The sequence below is a fragment of the Melospiza melodia genome, chromosome 10, assembly GCF_035770615.1.
Source record: "Melospiza melodia melodia isolate bMelMel2 chromosome 10, bMelMel2.pri, whole genome shotgun sequence".
NCBI classification, from domain to species: Eukaryota; Metazoa; Chordata; class Aves; order Passeriformes; family Passerellidae; genus Melospiza; species Melospiza melodia.
The window spans coordinates 14,051,607-14,070,627 of record NC_086203.1 but is presented as its reverse complement, the minus strand read 5'-3'; positions in this window follow the sequence as shown (position 1 = coordinate 14,070,627).

Genomic DNA, 19,021 nt, shown 5'->3' with positions numbered 1-19,021 from the left:
GGCCCTCCTGCTTGCTGTCTCAAAGGGCAGCTGTCAGCAGTCAGTCCCTGTCCCTTGAATGATGTGGTCACTTTGAGGTGCTGATCCTCTCTGTCTATGTGAACGCTGCTCCTGCCCACCTTCTCCTGCCCTTGTTGCATTGAGGAACACTGCAGGGTCTTCTGGCTGTTCCTCTGCTGATTGTTGGGTGAGGCAGGTGAGCCTGCAGGACAGGCCCAGAGCCTCGAGGTTTGGTTCATGTTTTAACCTGCATGGATCTCCTTTAAACATAGGTGGAGAAGAAGGAGCAGGCATCTCAAGTTGCTTCAGTTTCTACCAGTAAAAGCAATGTGTTTGTACCTGCTACCAGCAGAAAAGACATGTTTTCCAATAGCCTATTACTAAAAATTTGCCTTTCCATTGAACCAGCACGAACGCATCAGGGATCAGCATCCATTGGCAGAACGATCACTTCTTTAACTAACTACTTACTACAGCACTACTAAAAACCACAACACTGCATTTACTGCCGGATGGCTTCCATCGAATCTAAGCACTCAACTCTCTTTATGAGGGGTATTTGAGGGACAACTGTAACAAATCCCATTATTAAATTCATAGCACTGGACAAAGGAATACCTGACTGCTTTTTAAGACTTTAATGTACTAGCAAAACTACACAGCTGAACCATTCTATTGTCAAAACTTTTAGAAGGTATTTTCACCCTCATGATTCTGATGATATAGTTGAGATTATATAAATAATTAGAATCTGTATCTTTTCAGTTTTCCCATTCATGCCCTGAGTATTTTGGTACACCTTCATTTTCTTTTCAATTCAATGGTTTCCCTCCGGTGTTTTAAATCAGATGTTTTAATATTTTGCTATCTGTGCTGCCACTCCGTCGATCTACTGAAGAGGGCCAAGCAGTGCCAGTCTGCCGGCAGGTCCCAGAGGTCGCTCCTTCGGGCGGCCCCGGGGCAGGAGCGGCCCCGGCGCTGCCATGGCCGGGCTCCCCTCAGCTGTCGGCACTGCCAGCCCGGCGCTGCCATGGCCGGGCTCCCCTCAGCTGTCGGCACTGCCAGCCCGGCGCTGCCATGGCCGGGCTCCCCTCAGCTGTCGGCACTGCCAGCCCGGCGCTGCCATGGCCGGGCTCCCCTCAGCTGTCGGCACTGCCAGCGCGGCGCTGCCATGGCCGGGCTCCCCTCAGCTGTCGGCACTGCCAGCGCGGCGCTGCCATGGCCGGGCTCCCCTCAGCTGTCGGCACTGCCAGCCCGGCTCTGCCGAGCGGCCCCGGCGCTGCCATGGCAGGGCTTCCCTCGGGAGCTGGCAGTGCCAGCCCGGCTCTTCCAGGGACTCTGGCACTGCCACGGCGCACGGCAGCTCTGGCACTGCAGCCTCGGCCGGCAGCCAGCTCTGAGGGCTGGGACCCCGCAGCGGCCGCACGCTTCTCCCAGAGCCCGAGCAGCGCCTGCACGCTCCCAACACCGAGCCGGGAATGCGCCCAGGAACAGCGTGGGCTCGGCTCTGGGCACGAACCGCCCCGCCCCTCACACCCGCCCGCCCCTTCCCGCCCTCCGGCCCCGCCGCGCGGCGCCCGCGCTGTCATGGCGGCTCTCGCCCACAAGGCGGCGCCCTGAGCCCTGCAACGGCGCCGCCAACCTTCTGGCGCTCTGGAAGGCGCGGGCCGGGACCCGTTGCAAACTGGGCCCTACGTCCCATTTCCTGAAGAAAACATGTCCTGTCGTGCCTGGGCTTTACACACTTCCAAGCCTGATCAACAGGAAGAGACGTTTAACCTGTGACACACATAGCAGCCTACAAGCTCGAAGTGATGGCCAGGGGTTAGAAAAGCAAAGTACTTGTTGCTAGAATTGTCTTCCAAGACTCCAGGCTGGGCACGTTTCACTGATCTCAAACCCAGAGGGAGGTTGACAAAGCTTGGGAAGAAGGATGCCCACTAATAGTGGACACAAAGGATGCAGAATTTCACTTGCTTTAAAATTTTAAAAGTTTAATAGTAATAAATTAGTTATAAAAATAAGAATAAAAATTAGAGAAAAATTAATTTGGACAATTAGAGGTAGGACAATAAAGGCCAATTAAAAAAGCAAAGAATTGCAGATGTCTGGGTGCTCTGCTCTGCCTCAGAAGACACTTTGCTAACAAAGGATTAACCCTTAAAAGTAATAGCCTGTTGCATATTCATATATCTCATACATGATGCCAAAATTAATTTCAAACAATGGGTGTTTTCTTGTTCTTGTCAACCCCTCCTTCATCTTGTAAATCAATTGTCTTGGTCCCTCAAAGTCTGGTTCTTCCCAATAAGGAGGCAATATTTCTTTTCTCAGAGTTTTGGTGTCTTGTTACTGTTATCTCTCCACGAGCTATTTAGAAAAAGTATCTTACATCACAGAGTTTCTGTAGCCTAAAACTATATTCACCACACTACTTTAAAAGATTAGGATAGCACTACAAAAAAAGGATGAATACAACATAACTTTCCAACATAACACATATAGTATTAATTTTAATATTTGCGAAAAGCCAATCATATAATATGCATTTTCCACACCTTCTCTGCTCCTTCTTCTTCTCAAAACATATTGTCAACCTGACTAAAAAAACTAGTTCGAGCCCCAGTCAGCGCCTTATTCTGAAAACTTACAGCTGACTGAAAGGTTTAGTGCCTTACAGAGCAGGTTTGAGGCCCTGGAACTGGAGGGACAGACAAGTGATGAAGTGGGCAAAAGTCCTTCTGGAACAGAGGGGCACCTCGGGCAAGTCAGGCAACACCATGCATGGTGACCACCTCTGTTCCAAGGGAAGGCAGGGTGCTTGCAGGCCTTCCCAAAAGCATCTCAAGGGAAGGTTTCCATCTGCCCTGCCCTGTTTGCTTGACTTTAGCTGAATCTTTCTCTCTCTGAAAGACAGGAAGTTCAGGTGTGTTAGGAGAATACTGTGAGCATTGGCAGAGGTGAACGGTCAGGAATCCAGAGGCTTGTGCAACTGTCTTCCATAGAGAGTCCCTTGTTGTATATTTCCAATAAAGCAGAGCCTAAATGGCAAGTCAGCGATTGGGGAAATGCAGCACTGAGACAATAAAGCTGTAACATGCCTTGTTTTGGGAGGGACAAGTCAGACAACCAATGTTCAAACAACACATACTGAGAAGATGAAGAAGAAAACCTAATTTTTCTAAGGTTTTCTAATGTTTATTTTCTTCTCTGTGCCTTTTGAAGACTGCCTATATCCTATTTTCATTGTTTTCTTTTTTCCTGTCTTGAGAATGAATTTTGCATTCTGGATATTTTAAGTCAGACATAAGAAAAGTTCCATTTTGTTTGAAAATCATGAAAAGGTAAGTTTAGAAGTAACATCCATTGTCTTTGATGATTGGATCAGACTCAATTTTAAATAGCCTTGTATGTCCTGCTCATATGCAAAGATGCTAGATTGATCTTGGAAGGGCATTAAACCAAGAAACAAGTACTTCAAAACCTCAGGAGGTGGCTGCCATGGTGAGTTCCCTGAGGTGTCACAGTCCCAGCCCCACTCCATGGCCGGTTTCCCTGAGGTGTCACAGCCCCAGCCCCGCTCCATGGCCGGTGTCCCTGAGGTGTCACAGTCCCAGCCCCACTCCATGGCCGGTTTCCCTGAGGTGTCACAGCCCCAGCCCCGCTCCATGGCCGGTTTCCCTGAGGTGTCACAGCCCCAGCCCCGCTCCATGGCCGGTTTCCCTGAGGTGTCACAGCCCCAGCCCCGCTCCATGGCCGGTGTCCCTGAGGTGTCACAGACCCAGTCTTGCTCCATGTCCGGTGTCCCTGAGGGCTGACAGCCCCAGCCCCGCTCCATGGCCGGGTTTCCTGCTCACTTCGAGGTGCTGTTCCTCTCTCTGTGGAGAAAGTACAGGCCAGGGAGCTTGCAGAGTAGGCCCAGAGACACGAGGGCTCTACTCCCTGCTCAGCCCTGTGTCAGCCCTGCTCCTTCCCGCCTTCTCCTCCCGTTGTCAGGTCACACTGACACTCGGCCTGAGCCCAGCCTTCCCTTTTGGGGCCAAGGGAAATCTCTGCTCCTGCCTCTGGCACAGGGCACGCTGCCAGCAGGTCAGGGAAGGAGACAGCCCCGGAGAGAGGCATGAGCAGTGGAGGAAAGCCAACATCACTGCAGTCTTGCAAAAGGGCACCAAGAAGGAGCCAGGAAACTGCAGGCCCATCAGCCTCAGCTCCATCCCCAGAAAGGAGACAGAACAGCTCCTCTTGGATGCCATCTCTAAGCCTGTGGAATAACAGGAATGGAAACCATGCTTGACCCATCCCATAGCCACCTGTGCTGCAGTGCCTGGTTGGGCTTGTGAGGGGAGAGCAGTGGTTGTTGTCAGCTGGAACTCCAGCAAGGCTTTGTCCCTGCCTCCCATAACAGGCCCCTGAGGCAGCTCAGGGACAGTGGGGCTGAGAAGTGGACAGGGGAGCTCCAAACTCACGTAGCTGTGATCTCAAGGGGCTGTGCTGGGACCAGCCCTGTTTGCCTTATTCCCCAGGGTCCTGGCAGAAGGGACGGAGCGCTCCCTCAGCATTTGCTGATGGGACAGAACTGGGAGCAGGGCCTGAGGCACCACAAGGCTCTGCTGCCCTTCAGTGAGACCTGGACAGGCTCGAGAGTTGAGCAGAGAGGAACCTAATGAAGTTGCACTGGGAAAAGCCTCTAGAAGAGCTTCAGGCTTTGTAATGACCAGGCAACACAAGTGTTTTAGTAACGTGGAGTCTATAACATTGTCTTGTAATGTCCAGTGAGGGAAACCACTGCTTCTCTGTATGTTATCTGACCAGTCCCTTGTATGTACGTCAAGAAAGTCTTTGAGAGAAATATGAAAGAATTCAGAAACTTCCCCTGGTATTTTTTTGGATTTTCACAGTTTACTGGAATGCAGGGATAAGTGTAAGGATGCCAAAAGGAAAGTGAAAGCAAATCAATAAATCTTTAAAAACTCAGAAGCCTCTCCTGTTTGTTCCTTGAAGAAGTTGCCAAACAAAGTCACTTTTGCAATCCTTTGAAAGATCTTGCAGGAAAAAGCATTGGCCAAAAGTGCTGCCCTGTGTTTCTGAACAGCAACTTGCATTTTGTGTTGATGCAAGGTCTGTACCAGGGCTTGATGCAAGGTCTGTACCAGGGCTTGGGTTTTTGTGTGTGTATGCTTTGAATGAGAGTCTTTGCAGGACTATTCATAATTAGACCATGTACTGAAGAGAACATGTTACTGTGTTGTGCTGTCCAGTGCTGAAGAGGGTTGAGACAGAGCAGGTAGCTCTGTGTCTGTGTGTAACTTGCATGAGCAGCACGGGAGCAGTGCCCAGGGCCTGGAGAAGCAAACGGGTTCTCGGTGCTGAGGACAAGGTGTCCAGAGCTCAGGATTGTCCGGCCATGCTCTTCTGGCTCCCTGTGCTTCGAGCCCTGGCCGGGAGCCCTGCAGAGCCCCGGGTGCAGCTTCCCAACTTCCCCCTCTGCCTCCTCCCTGCCTCCAGGGCAAAGGCACTCCCTGGCATTGCACTGGCTGTGCCTCCCTCCTAGAGCAGTGAAGGGATCGTTTCCCAGCCAAGGTGGCTCTGCCATGGAGAGAGGAAAATGGAGAAACTCCTGCTGCCCCAGCATCAGGCAGCTGCAGGGTGTCCCTGCCTGTCAGCCCCTGCCCTGCTTCCCAGAGATGCCACTGATTGTTCTAGAAGTCATGGATCTGAATTTCCAGGAGCATGTTTGCAAAGACACGAAAGAGAAAAACTGACAAGAATTGTTTGTGCTTCTCTTGCTGAATTTTTCCAACGTATTTTCTAGTAGGAAAGCACGGACCAAACTGGCAATGTTTATATAATGTAGGAAAAGCATCATCCTGTATTTGACTTGAGTTGAGGACAGTTGCAAGCTCTCCTGTCAAATGTACACACAAAATTCTCAGTGCATTTTGTGTCTTTCCACTGAGTCAGTATAAAAGATGACCTTTCTCAGAAGTTTAATTTTTCCATTTATATGAAATGTGAAAGTTGTTAGTTCATAGGATGACAGATAACTGAGGTCTGGAGGCAGCTGTGGTGGTGTCCAGGTTTATCTCCAGTACCCAATGGTGATCAGCAGCAGCATCAAATCAGGTTCATCTTATTTTTCTGCAGACAGGTGTTGAGGAAAACATCAGTTCATCTAGAGCAGGGTTTGAATCCCTGCAGTGCAGCTGACTCCGCACGGGCTCTCTGGGCCACCGCCTGCCAGGGGCAGGAGCAGAGATTGCCCTTGGCCGGGGCCAGAGCCCTGGCGTGGCAGTGCCTGAACAGCACCTCCCTGCCCACAGTGCCACCCTGGCTGGCTGCCCCAGGGCCTGGCATTTGACTCTGCACTTGCTGCCGGATTCCCGGCCGTGCTTCCACCCTGAGCAAACGCTCGGACCCATCTCAGAAGCTCGGTGCCCGAGGGGGCCGCCACAAGTGGTTGCCAGGGACCTGAGGCCATGGCTGCCCCGATTTTGGGTACAAGGCTCTGATGTCAGAGTGGCCATTGTGACCTGTGCCACCAAGGCCACAAAAGGGGACGCTGGGCTCAGGTCGAGCGTCAGTGCGACCTGACACCGGGAGGAGAAGGTAGGGTGGGGACGTGGCTGCCCAGGGACCAGAGGGGCCCCACACCTCGGGGCTCTGGGCCTGTGCTGCAGCCTCACCTGCCTCTCCCTTCCCAGTATCAGCGGAGGAACAGCCAGGACACTGCGGTGTTCCTCAGCGCGACGACGGGAGGAGAAAGCGGACAGGAGCAGGGCTCACGCAGGCCTGAGCAGGGAGTAGAGCCTCGTGGTTCTGGGCCTGTTCTGCAAACTCCCCCCCCTTCTTTCTCCCTTAGACAGAGAGTATCTGCACCTCGCAGCGACAACGTCCCTCGAGGACTGCGACGCAGGAGAGAAAGCCGCCATGTCTGACAGCAAGCAGGAGGGCCCTGGTGCCAAGGAGCCAGGTGAGGGCAAAGCAGCCCTGTGACAGCCTGGCCCAGGGGCTCTTGTGGCAGCAGGCAGTGTGGGTATCAGAGCAGAGGCAGGGGGAGGCAGGAGCTGTTCGGCCATGCTGGGGCTGGGAGCCTCCTTCCTGCCCAAGTGGGGCCCAGCTGGGCCAGGGGGCAGCTCCTGGGACAGCCGTGCCCACAATGGCCCCTGCTCTGCAAGGCCTCCAGCCCTGCCCATCAGCCAGGCAGGGACAGAGCAGCCTCGGGGCTGATGCTGCTGCAGGCTCTGAGCCCCGCAGTGCTGCTCGTGCCCTGTGCCATTGGCTCTGTCCCCTGCAGCCTGCATGCTGTGTCGCCGTGCCGAGGCTGACCCGGACATGTGCGGTGACAAACTGCAGATGGGTGCATTCTGTGCTCACAGATTCTGCATGGTGAGTGGCTCCGGTGTTCCCTCCACCATTGCAATGGGCAGCTCCTGCCGCTCTCTCCTCATCAGCTCCTCCCCTTGCCTGCAGTTTTTCGCCACTCTTCTATTTCGGCATGAGAACTGCTACGATGGACTCATAGGCTTTCTCGCACGGGATCTCCAAATTGCGGCCTGTCGGGCAGCACAGAAGGTGAGAGCCTGACAAGAGCAGGGAGCTTTGTGCCTGGCGAGGTTTGCCAGAGCTTAGCCCAGACAGCAGGAAAGAAAGGCCGGCCCAGCAGCCGGGACAAAGTCTGGCTCCCAGCAGCTGTGGCACAGAGGCCCTGGCACAGGAGCCTCCCTCCTCCAGCAGGCGGCTCTGTGGGCTGGGAGCCGGCAGCGGCCACGTCCTGCGCCCTGCCCGGAGCCCTGCGGCTGCCCGGGGAGGCCTCGAGGCTGCTGCTGCTGCTGATGCTGACGCGGCTGCTTGGCTCTTTCCAGCGCTGCTGCGTCTGCGGCCAGAGCGGGGCAACCATCATGTGCTGTATGCCGGACTGTGACAGATGGTTCCACCTGCCCTGTGCCAAGGAGGGCGGCTGTGTCAATGTATACATCACTCCGTTCAGGTACCTCATCTCTCTTTATGGCCACCCCTGGGGAATGATCCAGCATTTCTCACTTTCCCCATCCATTTTCCTCCAGGTCCTTCTGCCCTGAGCACCGTCCAGAGCAGAAGGTGGAGGCGACTCCTGAGCCAGACACCATTTGCCTCATCTGCCTGGAGCCTGTGGAGGACAGAAAGACCTTCACAACCCTGGTGTGCCCAACGTGCAAAAGGGCCTGGTTCCACAGGGACTGCATCCAGGTAGGAGCCCTTCGCTCAGCCCCGGGGCACAGCAGGTGCTCAGCAGCAGCAGCAGGGCCTCGCTCACCCTGCCTCTGTTTGCCCTGCAGGGACAGGCCTTGTGCGCTGGTGCTTTGTATTTCCAGTGCCCCCTGTGCAGAGACAGTGAGGAATTCCCTTTTGAAATGCTCATCTTGGGGATCCGAGTCCCCTTCAGGTTGGTGTCCTTCTGCCTGGACCAACAGGCAGGAGGGTGCAAGTGCTGTGCTGTGCCAGGCCCTGCCCCAGGAGCCCTGGCCCTGCCCTTTCCCGTCAGTCTGGGCTTCAGCTTCACCCCCAACTTGGAAAAGCTCTGGAGAAAGAGCTGGGACACCTTGGATCTCCATGAGGGTACGGCAGCAGAAATTCTTCATCTCTTCCTTTCTCCATCAGAGACCCAACATGGGAGGACGACGATGCCTTCGCAGATCTAGGAGTGAGGCATGGCCAGTGCAACGCCAGGGATTGCCTTTACCCTGGGGGCAGGGAGGAGGCAGAGGAACAGGGGTAAGTTGGGAAGCTGCACCTGGGGCTCTGCAAGGAACCTGTGTCTCGGCGAGCACTCAAAGCGGGAAGAACCAGAAGCGCTTGGCCAGACAACCACGTGCTGGTACACTTTGTTCCAGTGCTATGAGCCTGTTTGCCTCCCCAGGCCCTGGCAATTGCTCCTGTGCTCCTCCTGTGCTGCTGAGGGCACCCACAGGCGCTGCTCTGGCCTGAGGAACAGCACACAGAGATGGGAGTGTGACAGCTGTGCTGGGCTCGGAACATGTACGAGTCAAAGTCCCCGGTGTCCCTGGGCTGGGGGCACTGCTCTGGCCTGGCCTGGCCGGGGCCTGGGCAATCTTTGACATTTCTGCTTGCCCTTACAGCCGCCCGGGATGAGACAGAGCTCAATGGCCCCAGGCTGGCCAGACAGTCAGGACGACAATCTGCTCGTGGCTGGTCAGAATCTGAGGCCATCAGCCCCAGCTCCCACAGCCCTGTGCCATTGGTGCTGGTTTCCCCGTCTCCATCTCCAGAGACGGGCAGCCACAGCAGGCCCCACCACGCAGCACGGCAGCAGGTGCTGCCGTCTTCCTCACTGGACACCAGCAGCATCAGCAGATCAAGGGCAACACGCAGCACGTCCCCGGACCCTGAGGACAGGGTCCGTTCCAGACGTGCTGGGCCCAGCCGCAGGCGAAGCTGCTCTCGCCAGCAAAGTCGTGCCCAGAGTCCACCTGTCCGCTCCAGGAGTCCCCGTGACAGGAGCAGTGGGACAGGGCCAAGGGCTGAGAGGCCCAGGCGTAGGGGGACATGGTCAGGGCCATCCCCCAGACGCAGGCGCTCCCGCCAGCAAGGCTGGGCCCAGAGTCCACCTGTCCGCTCCAGGAGTGTCTGTGACAGGAGCAGTGGGACAGGGCCAAGGTCTGAGAGGCCCAGGCGTAGGGGGACATGGTCAGGGCCATCCCCCAGACGCAGGCGCTCCCGCCAGCAAGGCTGGGCCCAGAGTCCACCTGTCCGCTCCAGGAGTGTCTGTGACAGGAGCAGTGGGACAGGGCAAAGGGCTGAGAGGCCCAGGCGAAGGGAGACATGGTCAGGGCCATCCCCCAGACGCAGGCGCTCCCGCCAGCAAGGCTGGGCCCAGAGTCCACCTGTCCGCTCCAGGAGTGTCTGTGACAGGAGCAGTGGGACAGGGCAAAGGGCTGAGAGGCCCAGGCGTAGGGGGACATGGTCAGGGCCATCCCCCAGACGCAGGCGCTCCCGCCAGCAAGGCTGGGCCCAGAGTCCACCTGTCCGCTCCAGGAGTCGCCGTGGCAGCAGCAGCAGGACAAGGCCAAGGGCTGAGAGGCCCAGGCGGAGGGACACATCATCGGGGACGCCCCCCAGACGCAGCCGCTCCCGCCAGCAGCGCCGGGCCTCGACTCAAACTGTGCGGTCCAGGAGTCGCCAGGACAGGAGCAGGAGGACAGCAGCCAGTGCTGAGAGGCCCAGGCGTAGGGGGACGTGGTCGGGGACATCGCGCAGGAGCAGCCGCTCCCACCAGCGACGTCGGACCTCAACTGGGACCTCCAACAGCAGCACGTAGCTCCGTCCTCTTTTCTTTCGAGGCCGTGTGTTCCTTGCCGGAAGTGAAGGTGAGAACGGTCAGTGCAGGGACCCTGAGCTGTGCAGCTCTGTGAGCAAACCCGATTAGCTCTTGATGTTTCTACTGGCAGGAAGAAGTCTGTGCTAAATACCTTGATTTCTGTGTAACCGTGTAGCCAGTGAAAAGTCACTTAAGGATGTGGCTAATTAAAAAGGACTCTTGTTCCTGCCTTTACACTCCAACCTCAGATGTCTCCCCAGTGCTTACCCTTGATAATGAAGCACTCCTTAATGGGCTTGGATATGCTTAGGGAGACATTCAGAGCAAGGTGGCTCTTAGGGAAGCTGTGTCTGAAAAGGACGTGTGCTGTGTTGCTATCCTTGAACAATCTCATTTCAGTAAAGCCAAAAAAAGAAGAAAGAGAGTGAGACACTGCCTCAAGTGTCTGAAGACAACTTCTACAGCATTGCTGCGGATTTGAAAGAGGCCTTTCAAAGAACAAACCAGAATAGACGGTATTTCCTCCGTCTATTCTGGTTTGTTCTTTGAAAGACCTTCGAAGAACAAACCTGAAGAGACTGAGGAAAAACCCTGGGACAAAGAGGATGCACAGGACTCTGCCCCAGACGACCATTTGGGACCTTTGCCTGAGGACGACGCAACTCAGGAGACGAGTTCTTTCAAGTTTTCCTTCTTTGGAGGCACAGAGGAGTTGGGCATCAAAGAAGGTAACAGCAGAACCCTTCTAACAGTGCCATTGCTAAGGAAGAGCTTCTGGCAGGCACTGTAGGGCAATATGGTGTAAAGAAGGTCAGGATGCAGGGGATTTTCAGCAACAGAAGTCAGTAATTAGGCAGAAGCATTTTGATCTTCATTTCTGCTTGCCGGGGCTGTGGTAGATTAATGAGAGGTGCCTCATGCTTGCATCTCAGGAATTCTGAAAGGCATGCTTTGAGAAGGCATTGGGGTTTTGGCTGAGTGGTGAAAAAGCTTGTTCTCATGCCCTGAATTCCTCAAACAGGGAAAAAGGTGACACACCAGTCATATCAAGTTTCATAGGACCTCACAAGGCTTTTAAGGAAATGTGCGCTAATGTAGAGGGAGGAGCAAAGTCCGAGAGCTGGCCCCAAGATCCATGAACATTCTGTTTGTTACTGAATTCTACTCTTGGACCTTTAGAAAAAGGAAATGGAATGACACATGATCATTGGGGTGTCCTAACCTTAGGTAAATTGGGGCCGTCTGAAATGAAGATGAAACAACATTAACTCGAGTCCCAGTCATGTAGGAGAGAAAAGAAACCCCGTGAAGTTATCCAAAATATTAAAAAACCCAACACAACAGCACAAAGCAACGAGCCCCCCAGACTTGTGCTGAACTGAGAAGGTATTCAGTGTCTTCTGAATGCAATGAGAAATGTTTAAGAATACATAAGGGATCCCTGGAACAAAGTGGAAAATACTGGAGCAGAGATGTAGCTTAGAAAATCTGGCAGGGTCAGATTCTGTCCTTCCTAAATCTCTCTTCTCCACTGTAAGTATTTCACGTGAAAGGCGGAATTTTTCCCGACGAGTAGAGGAATAATCTGGTTTTGGCTTTTTTTCTCTATTGGTGCTGTCATTGCAGAGCCTCACGCGCTTGGGACAATAAAGCCGGTAAAAGCCACGTGGCAAGAGGATCCACGTTTCCAGGACAGCAGTTCTGAGGGTGACGATGAGCCTGAGATGACAGAAATGGAACAGGACCAAGAAATGCAAGTTGCATTTCTCTTTGTTGTCTACATGGCTGTAGTAGTTGGATGCTGTGGGAATATTAATAGCAGCACTCAGGGAATGGGAAACTGACATTGCACACCTCTGAGCAATGAAAGTGGTCTTGGAAAACCGTTTGTGCTGCACCGAGTCAAAACTCCCAGCAGCCCATTGGATGTGAATGTGAATATGGAAAGAAAGAGTAGAGCACAAGAAACTAACAGGGTCATTTTGGTTTGACCAACTCCAAACTGAGTTTGGCCAAAAGCCCAAGACACAGTCAGTTTTCTCTTTAAAAGAGGGTTTTGTAAAATAAAAAGCTCTACTCGGATCCTAGGGAATAAAGCTTTTCAATGGATGCCATTTCTCTGAAGCACTACAGGTTTAACTTGTGTTCATGGAATTTGATAGTACAATTTAGGATGCTCAAATCCCTTTTTTCCTTTTCTAGGTTTCTTTTTTTTACCACGCACAGGAAGTGCTAGAGTTTTTTTTTTCTTCTCCAAAGATGATGAATGCCTTAGAGGTATGACAGAATTTCTTTACCATTTTTTATATTTTTTTTTCCTTTTAAACCCTTCCTGTAATTCAGTGAGGAGGAAAAAATGCTGCCTAGTTATCCAAGTTTTCTAGTCAAAATTTGCCACCCTCACTTGTGATCCAAGTTGTGGCAGAATCCTGTGAGAAAGTCCTGGCAAAATGAAGGTCAAGCAAATTTCTGGCTTTCTTTTCTTTCAGACAATTACCGAATAGGAATCTGGACTTTTAGAGTTTACCAAAAACTTAGTCACTTGACAGCTTACATAGACAGTTTGGATCCTTTCAGGTATTTAAATCATCTTTGTCTTTTTCCTCTCTTTCTGGTGTTACCGTTAGGAAGGTTGAGTGTTCTTGTCAGCCGCATATGTCCCTGTGGTTCTTTGTCCTAATGAATCTGGGGCTTTCTCTTCTGAATGCAGTGAATTTTGTATTTAGAAACAAAGAAAACAACATCCAAAGGAAACATGCACAGTCCCCAAAACCTGCACAGGCCACCAAAACAATTGCTGGTTAGATTTTGTAGAATAGAATCGTAAGACAAGCATAAAGGATGTGCCTTCCATGAGATTGATTCCATAACTCTGCTGAAATGCACTGCTGTGTTCACACAGTTCCCGGCCTACAATCTTCCAGGCAGCCTGATTTACAGGGTGTGTTGAAATGGAGAGCTCAGGCCTCAGTTCTGGGGGTGCTGGTGCTGAGCTTCTAATGCAACAGCTGCAATTTCAGTGCAATTCAGATTGCAGCATGTTGAGGGAAAGTGCTGCTGCCTTTGATTGTTCTTAGCACACCAGGCTGCAGTAGGGAACATTTCTGCTGGAGCCAAGGTGTGGTGGGGGCAGGAGAATAGGAAGGGTGTGAGAATTGATTTCTGATTTTAGTGCTGTGTTGGACGTGATTGTTAGAAGCAGCTGCACAATCACAAGTGTTTAAGCCTATTAATTGGATGTTTCTTTTGTGCAGAGGGTCCGCAGTTATTTTGTAGATTAGTAGAAGTCAGTGAAGAAAAGGAGGGTTAGGAAGACAGACGTAGATTATTGCTTGAGGTGAGTATGGAACATCTGTTCCCTGGTAAGTCTAGGTGAAAGCTGAGCATGGGGAGGGATTGCAGGTATGAATGTGCATGCAAAATTAAGTCAGGACCTCGAGAAGAGCTTCAAATTTGTAATGAACAGGGACGAGAAGTTTTGTAGTGTAGCGGTGTGTATAAAACATCATGTTGTGTGGTCCAGTCAGGTTAACCACTCCATCTTTGTGTGTTACAGGAGCAGCTTCTTAACTGTATGTAAGGATAGTGAATGTAGAGACTTCTCCTCATAGTGGATTCAGGAACTTCTCTTTAGAATTTGTTAGATTTTCATTATTTTCTGGAACGCCAAAGGAAGCATTAGGATACCCTATAGGAAGTGCAAGCAAACCAATAAAGTTTTTACCGATTAGAAGCGAGTCCCGTTTGTTCCTTGAAAGTGTTGCCAGACAAGGCTACTTTGAAAATGCTTTCAAAGCTCTGACAGGGATCAATATCAGCAAAGCCTGTTAGGCCGTGTTTGGGAGCTGGGGCTGAGGCTCTCGTGCCCTGGGGAGCCACGGGAAGGCTCCAGGCCTGAGTGTGCGGCCAGGCCGGGGCCATTGAGCTGCAGCCCATCCCTGGTGGAGGCAAGGGCAAGCAGGAATGCCAAGGGAGCCCAGGGCCGGGCCAGGCCAGGCCAGAGCAGTGCCCACAGCCCTCCAGGAGCGGACGGGCTCTGCCAAGCCCAGCCTGGGCACTGCCCCCAGCCCAGGGACAGGCCGGTGCTTTGTCCGAGGGCTGGGCCCAGAGCAGCAGAGCTGTCACAGCCCAGCTGGTTCTGGTCTGTGTGAGGCCTGAGCAGGGCCCGTGGGTGCTCTGGGCTGTGCAGGAGCAGCACAGGAGCAGCGGCCAGGGCCTGGGGAGGCACAGGGCTCAGCCTCGGCACGGCGACACAGCATGCAGGCTGCAGGGGACAGAGCCAATGGCACGGGGCACGAGCAGCTCTGTGGGGCTCTGGGCCTGCAGCAGCTTCGGCCCCAAGGCTGCCCTGTCCCTGCCTGGCTGATGGGCAGGGCTGGAGGCCTTGCAGAGCAGGGGCCATTGTGGGCACGGCTGTCCCATGAGCTGCCCCCTGGCCCAGCTGGGCCCCACTTGGGCAGGAAGGAGGCTCCCAGCCCCGGCATGGCCGAGCAGCTCCTGCCTCCCCCTGCCTCTGCTCTGATCCCCACGCTGCCTGCTGCCACAAGAGCCCCTGGGCCAGGCTGTCACAGGGCTGCTTTGCCCTCACCTGGCTCCCTGGCACCAGGGCCCTCCTGCTTGCTGTCAGACATGGCGTCACTCTGCAGTGAGTCGCTGTCCTCGAGAGACGTTGTCGCTGCGAGGTGCAGATACTCTCTGTCTAGGGGAGAAGGAATTGGGGGGGTGATTTTGCAGGACAGGCCCAGGGCGGCTGCCGGCTCCCAGCCCACAGAGCTGCCTGCTGGAGGAGGGAGGCTCCTGTGCCAGGGCCTCTGTGCCAGAGCCGCTGGGAGCCAGACTTTGTCCCGGCTTCTGGGCCACCCTTTCTTTCCTGCTGTCTGGGCTAAGCCCTGGCAAACCTCCCCAGGCACAAAGCTCCCTGCCCACCTTCTGTGCTGCCCGCCTCACTGCAATAAGGAGATCTCACAGGAGAAACTCCACAAGTGTAACGTGGCGTTTCTCTTGCCGAAATAGCAGACTGGCAAAGAGCTGCAGGCAAGGGGAGGAGCTGATGAGGAGAGGGCAGCAGGAGCTGCCCATTGCAATGGTGGAGGGAGCGCCCGGAGCCACTCACCAGGCAGAACACGTGGGCACAGAGCCCACCCTTCTGCAGTTTGTCACCGCACATGTCCGGGTCAGCCTCGGCACGGCGACACAGCATGCAGGCTGCAGGGGACAGAGCCAATGGCACGGGGCATGAGCAGCTCTGCGGGGCTCAGAGCCTGCAGCAGCATCAGCCCCGAGGCTGCCCTGTCCCTGCCTGGCTGATGGGCAGGGCTGGAGGCCTTGCAGAGCAGGGGCCATTGTGGGCACGGCTGTCCCAGGAGCTGCCCCCTGGCCCAGCTGGGCCCCACTTGGGCAGGAAGGAGGCTCCCAGCCCCGGCATGGCCGAGCAGCTCCTGCCTCCCCCTGCCTCTGCTCTGATCCCCACGCTGCCTGCTGCCACAAGAGCCCCTGGGCCAGGCTGTCACAGGGCTGCTTTGCCCTCACCTGGCTCCCTGGCACCAGCACCCTCCTGCTTGCTGTCTCAAAGGGCAGCTGTCAGCAGTCAGTCCCTGTCCCTTGAATGATGTGGTCACTTTGAGGTGCTGATACTCTCTGTCTATGTGAGCCCTGCTCCTGCCCACCTTCTCCTCACCTTGTTGCATTGAGGAACACTGCAGGGTCCTCTGGCTGTTCCTCTGCTGATTGTTGGGTGAGGCAGGTGAGCCTGCAGGACAGGCCCAGAGCCTCGAGGTTTGGTTCATGTTTTAACCTGCATGGATCTCCTTTAAACATAGGTGGAGAAGAAGGAGCAGGCATCTCAAGTTGCTTCAGTTTCTACCAGTAAAAGCAATGTGTTTGTACCTGCTACCAGCAGAAAAGACATGTTTTCCAATAGCCTATTACCAAAAATTTGCCTTTCCATTGAACCAGCACGAACGCATCAGGGATCAGCATCCATTGGCAGAACGATCACTTCTTTAACTAACTACTTACTACAGCACTACTAAAAACCACAACACTGCATTTACTGCCGGATGGCTTCCATCGAATCTAAGCACTCAACTCTCTTTATGAGGGGTATTTGAGGGACAACTGTAACAAATCCCATTATTAAATTCATAGCACTGGACAAAGGAATACCTGACTGCTTTTTAAGACTTTAATGTACTAGCAAAACTACACAGCTGAACCATTCTATTGTCAAAACTTTTAGAAGGTATTTTCACCCTCATGATTCTGATGATATAGTTGAGATTATATAAATAATTAGAATCTGTATCTTTTCAGTTTTCCCATTCATGCCTTGAGTATTTTGGTACACCTTCATTTTCTTTTCAATTCAATGGTTTCCCTCCGGTGTTTTAAATCAGATGTTTTAATATTTTGCTATCTGTGCTGCCACTCCGTCGATCTACTGAAGAGAGCCAAGCAGCGCCAGTCTGCCGGCAGGTCCCAGAGGTCGCTCCTTCGGGCGGCCCCGGGGCAGGAGCGGCCCCGGCGCTGCCATGGCCGGGCTCCCCTCAGCTGTCGGCACTGCCAGCCTGGCGCTGCCATGGCCGGGCTCCCCTCAGCTGTCGGCACTGCCAGCCCGGCTCTGCCGAGCGGCCCCGGCGCTGCCATGGCAGGGCTTCCCTCGGGAGCTGGCAGTGCCAGCCCGGCTCTTCCAGGGACTCTGGCACTGCCACGGCGCACGGCAGCTCTGGCACTGCAGCGTCGGCCGGCAGCCAGCTCTGAGGGCTGGGACCCCGCAGCGGCCGCACGCTTCTCCCAGAGCCCGAGCAGCGCCTGCACGCTCCCAACACCGAGCCGGGAATGCGCCCAGGAACAGCGTGGGCTCGGCTCTGGGCACGAACCGCCCCGCCCCTCACACCCGCCCGCCCCTTCCCGCCCTCCGGCCCCGCCGCGCGGCGCCCGCGCTGTCATGGCGGCTCTCGCCCACAAGGCGGCGCCCTGAGCCCTGCAACGGCGCCGCCAACCTTCTGGCGCTCTGGAAGGCGCGGGCCGGGACCCGTTGCAAACTGGGCCCTACGTCCCATTTCCTGAAGAAAACATGTCCTGTCGTGCCTGGGCTTTACACACTTCCAAGCCTGATCAACAGGAAGAGACGTTTAACCTGTGACACACATAGCAGCCTACAAGCTCGAAGTGATGGCCAGGGGTTAGAAAAGCAAAGTACTTGTTGCTAGAATTGTCTTCCAAGACTCCAGGCTGGGCACGTTTCACTGATCTCAAACCCAGAGGGAGGTTGACAAAGCTTGGGAAGAAGGATGCCCACTGATAGTGGACACAAAGGATGCAGAATTTCACTTGCTTTAAAATTTTGAAAGTTTAATAGTAATAAATTAGTTATAAAAATAAGAATAAAAATTAGAGAAAAATTAATTTGGACAATTAGAGGTAGGACAATAAAGGGCAATTAAAAAAGCAGATGTCTGGGTGCTCTGCTCTGCCTCAGAAGACACCACTTTGCTAACAAAGGATTAACCCTTGACAGTAATAGCCTGTTGCATATTCATATATCTCATACATGATGCCAAAATTATTTTCAAACAATGAGTGTTTTCTTGTTCTTGTCAACCCCTCCTTCATCTTGCAAATCAATTGTCTTGGTCCCTCAAAGTCTGGTTCTTCCCGATAAGGAGGCAACATTTCTTTTCTCAGAGTTTTGGTGTCTTGTTACTGTTATCTCTCCACGAGCTATTTAGAAAAAGTATCTATCTTACATCACAGAGTTTCTGTAGCCTAAAACTATATTCACCACACTACTTTAAAAGATTAGGATAGCACTACAAAAAAAGGATGAATACAACATAACTTTCCAACATAACACATATAGTATTAATTTTAATATTTGCGAAAAGCCAATCATATAATATGCATTTTCCACACCTTCTCTGCTCCTTCTTCTTCTCAAAACATATTGTCAACCTGACTAAAAAAACTAGTTCGAGCCCCAGTCAGCGCCTTATTCTGAAAACTTACAGCTGACTAAAAGGTTTAGTGCCTTACAGAGCAGGTTTGAGGCCCTGGAACTGGAGGGACAGACAAGTGATGAAGCGGGCAAAAGTCCTTCTGGAATAGAGGGGCACCTCGGGCAAGTCAGGCAACACCATGCATGGTGACCACCTCTGTTCCAAGGGAAGGCAGGGTGCTTGCAGGCCTTCCCAAAAGCATCTCAAGGGAAGGTTTCCATCTGCCCTGCCCTGTTTGCTTGACTTTAGCTGAATCTTTCTCTCTCTGAAAGACAGGAAGTTCAGGTGTGTTAGGAGAATACTGTGAGCATTGGCAGAGGTGAACGGTCAGGAATCCAGAGGCTTGTGCAACTGTCTTCCATAGAGAGTCCCTTGTTGTATATTTCCAATAAAGCAGAGCCTAAATGGCAAGTCAGCGATTGGGGAAATGCAGCACTGAGACAATAAAGCTGTAACATGCCTTGTTTTGGGAGGGACAAGTCAGACAACCAATGTTCAAACAACACATACTGAGAAGATGAAGAAGAAAACCTAATTTTTCTAAGGTTTTCTAATGTTTATTTTCTTCTCTGTGCCTTTTGAAGACTGCCTATATCCTATTTTCATTGTTTTCTTTTTTCCTGTCTTGAGAATGAATTTTGCATTCTGGATATTTTAAGTCAGACATAAGAAAAGTTCCATTTTGTTTGAAAATCATGAAAAGGTAAGT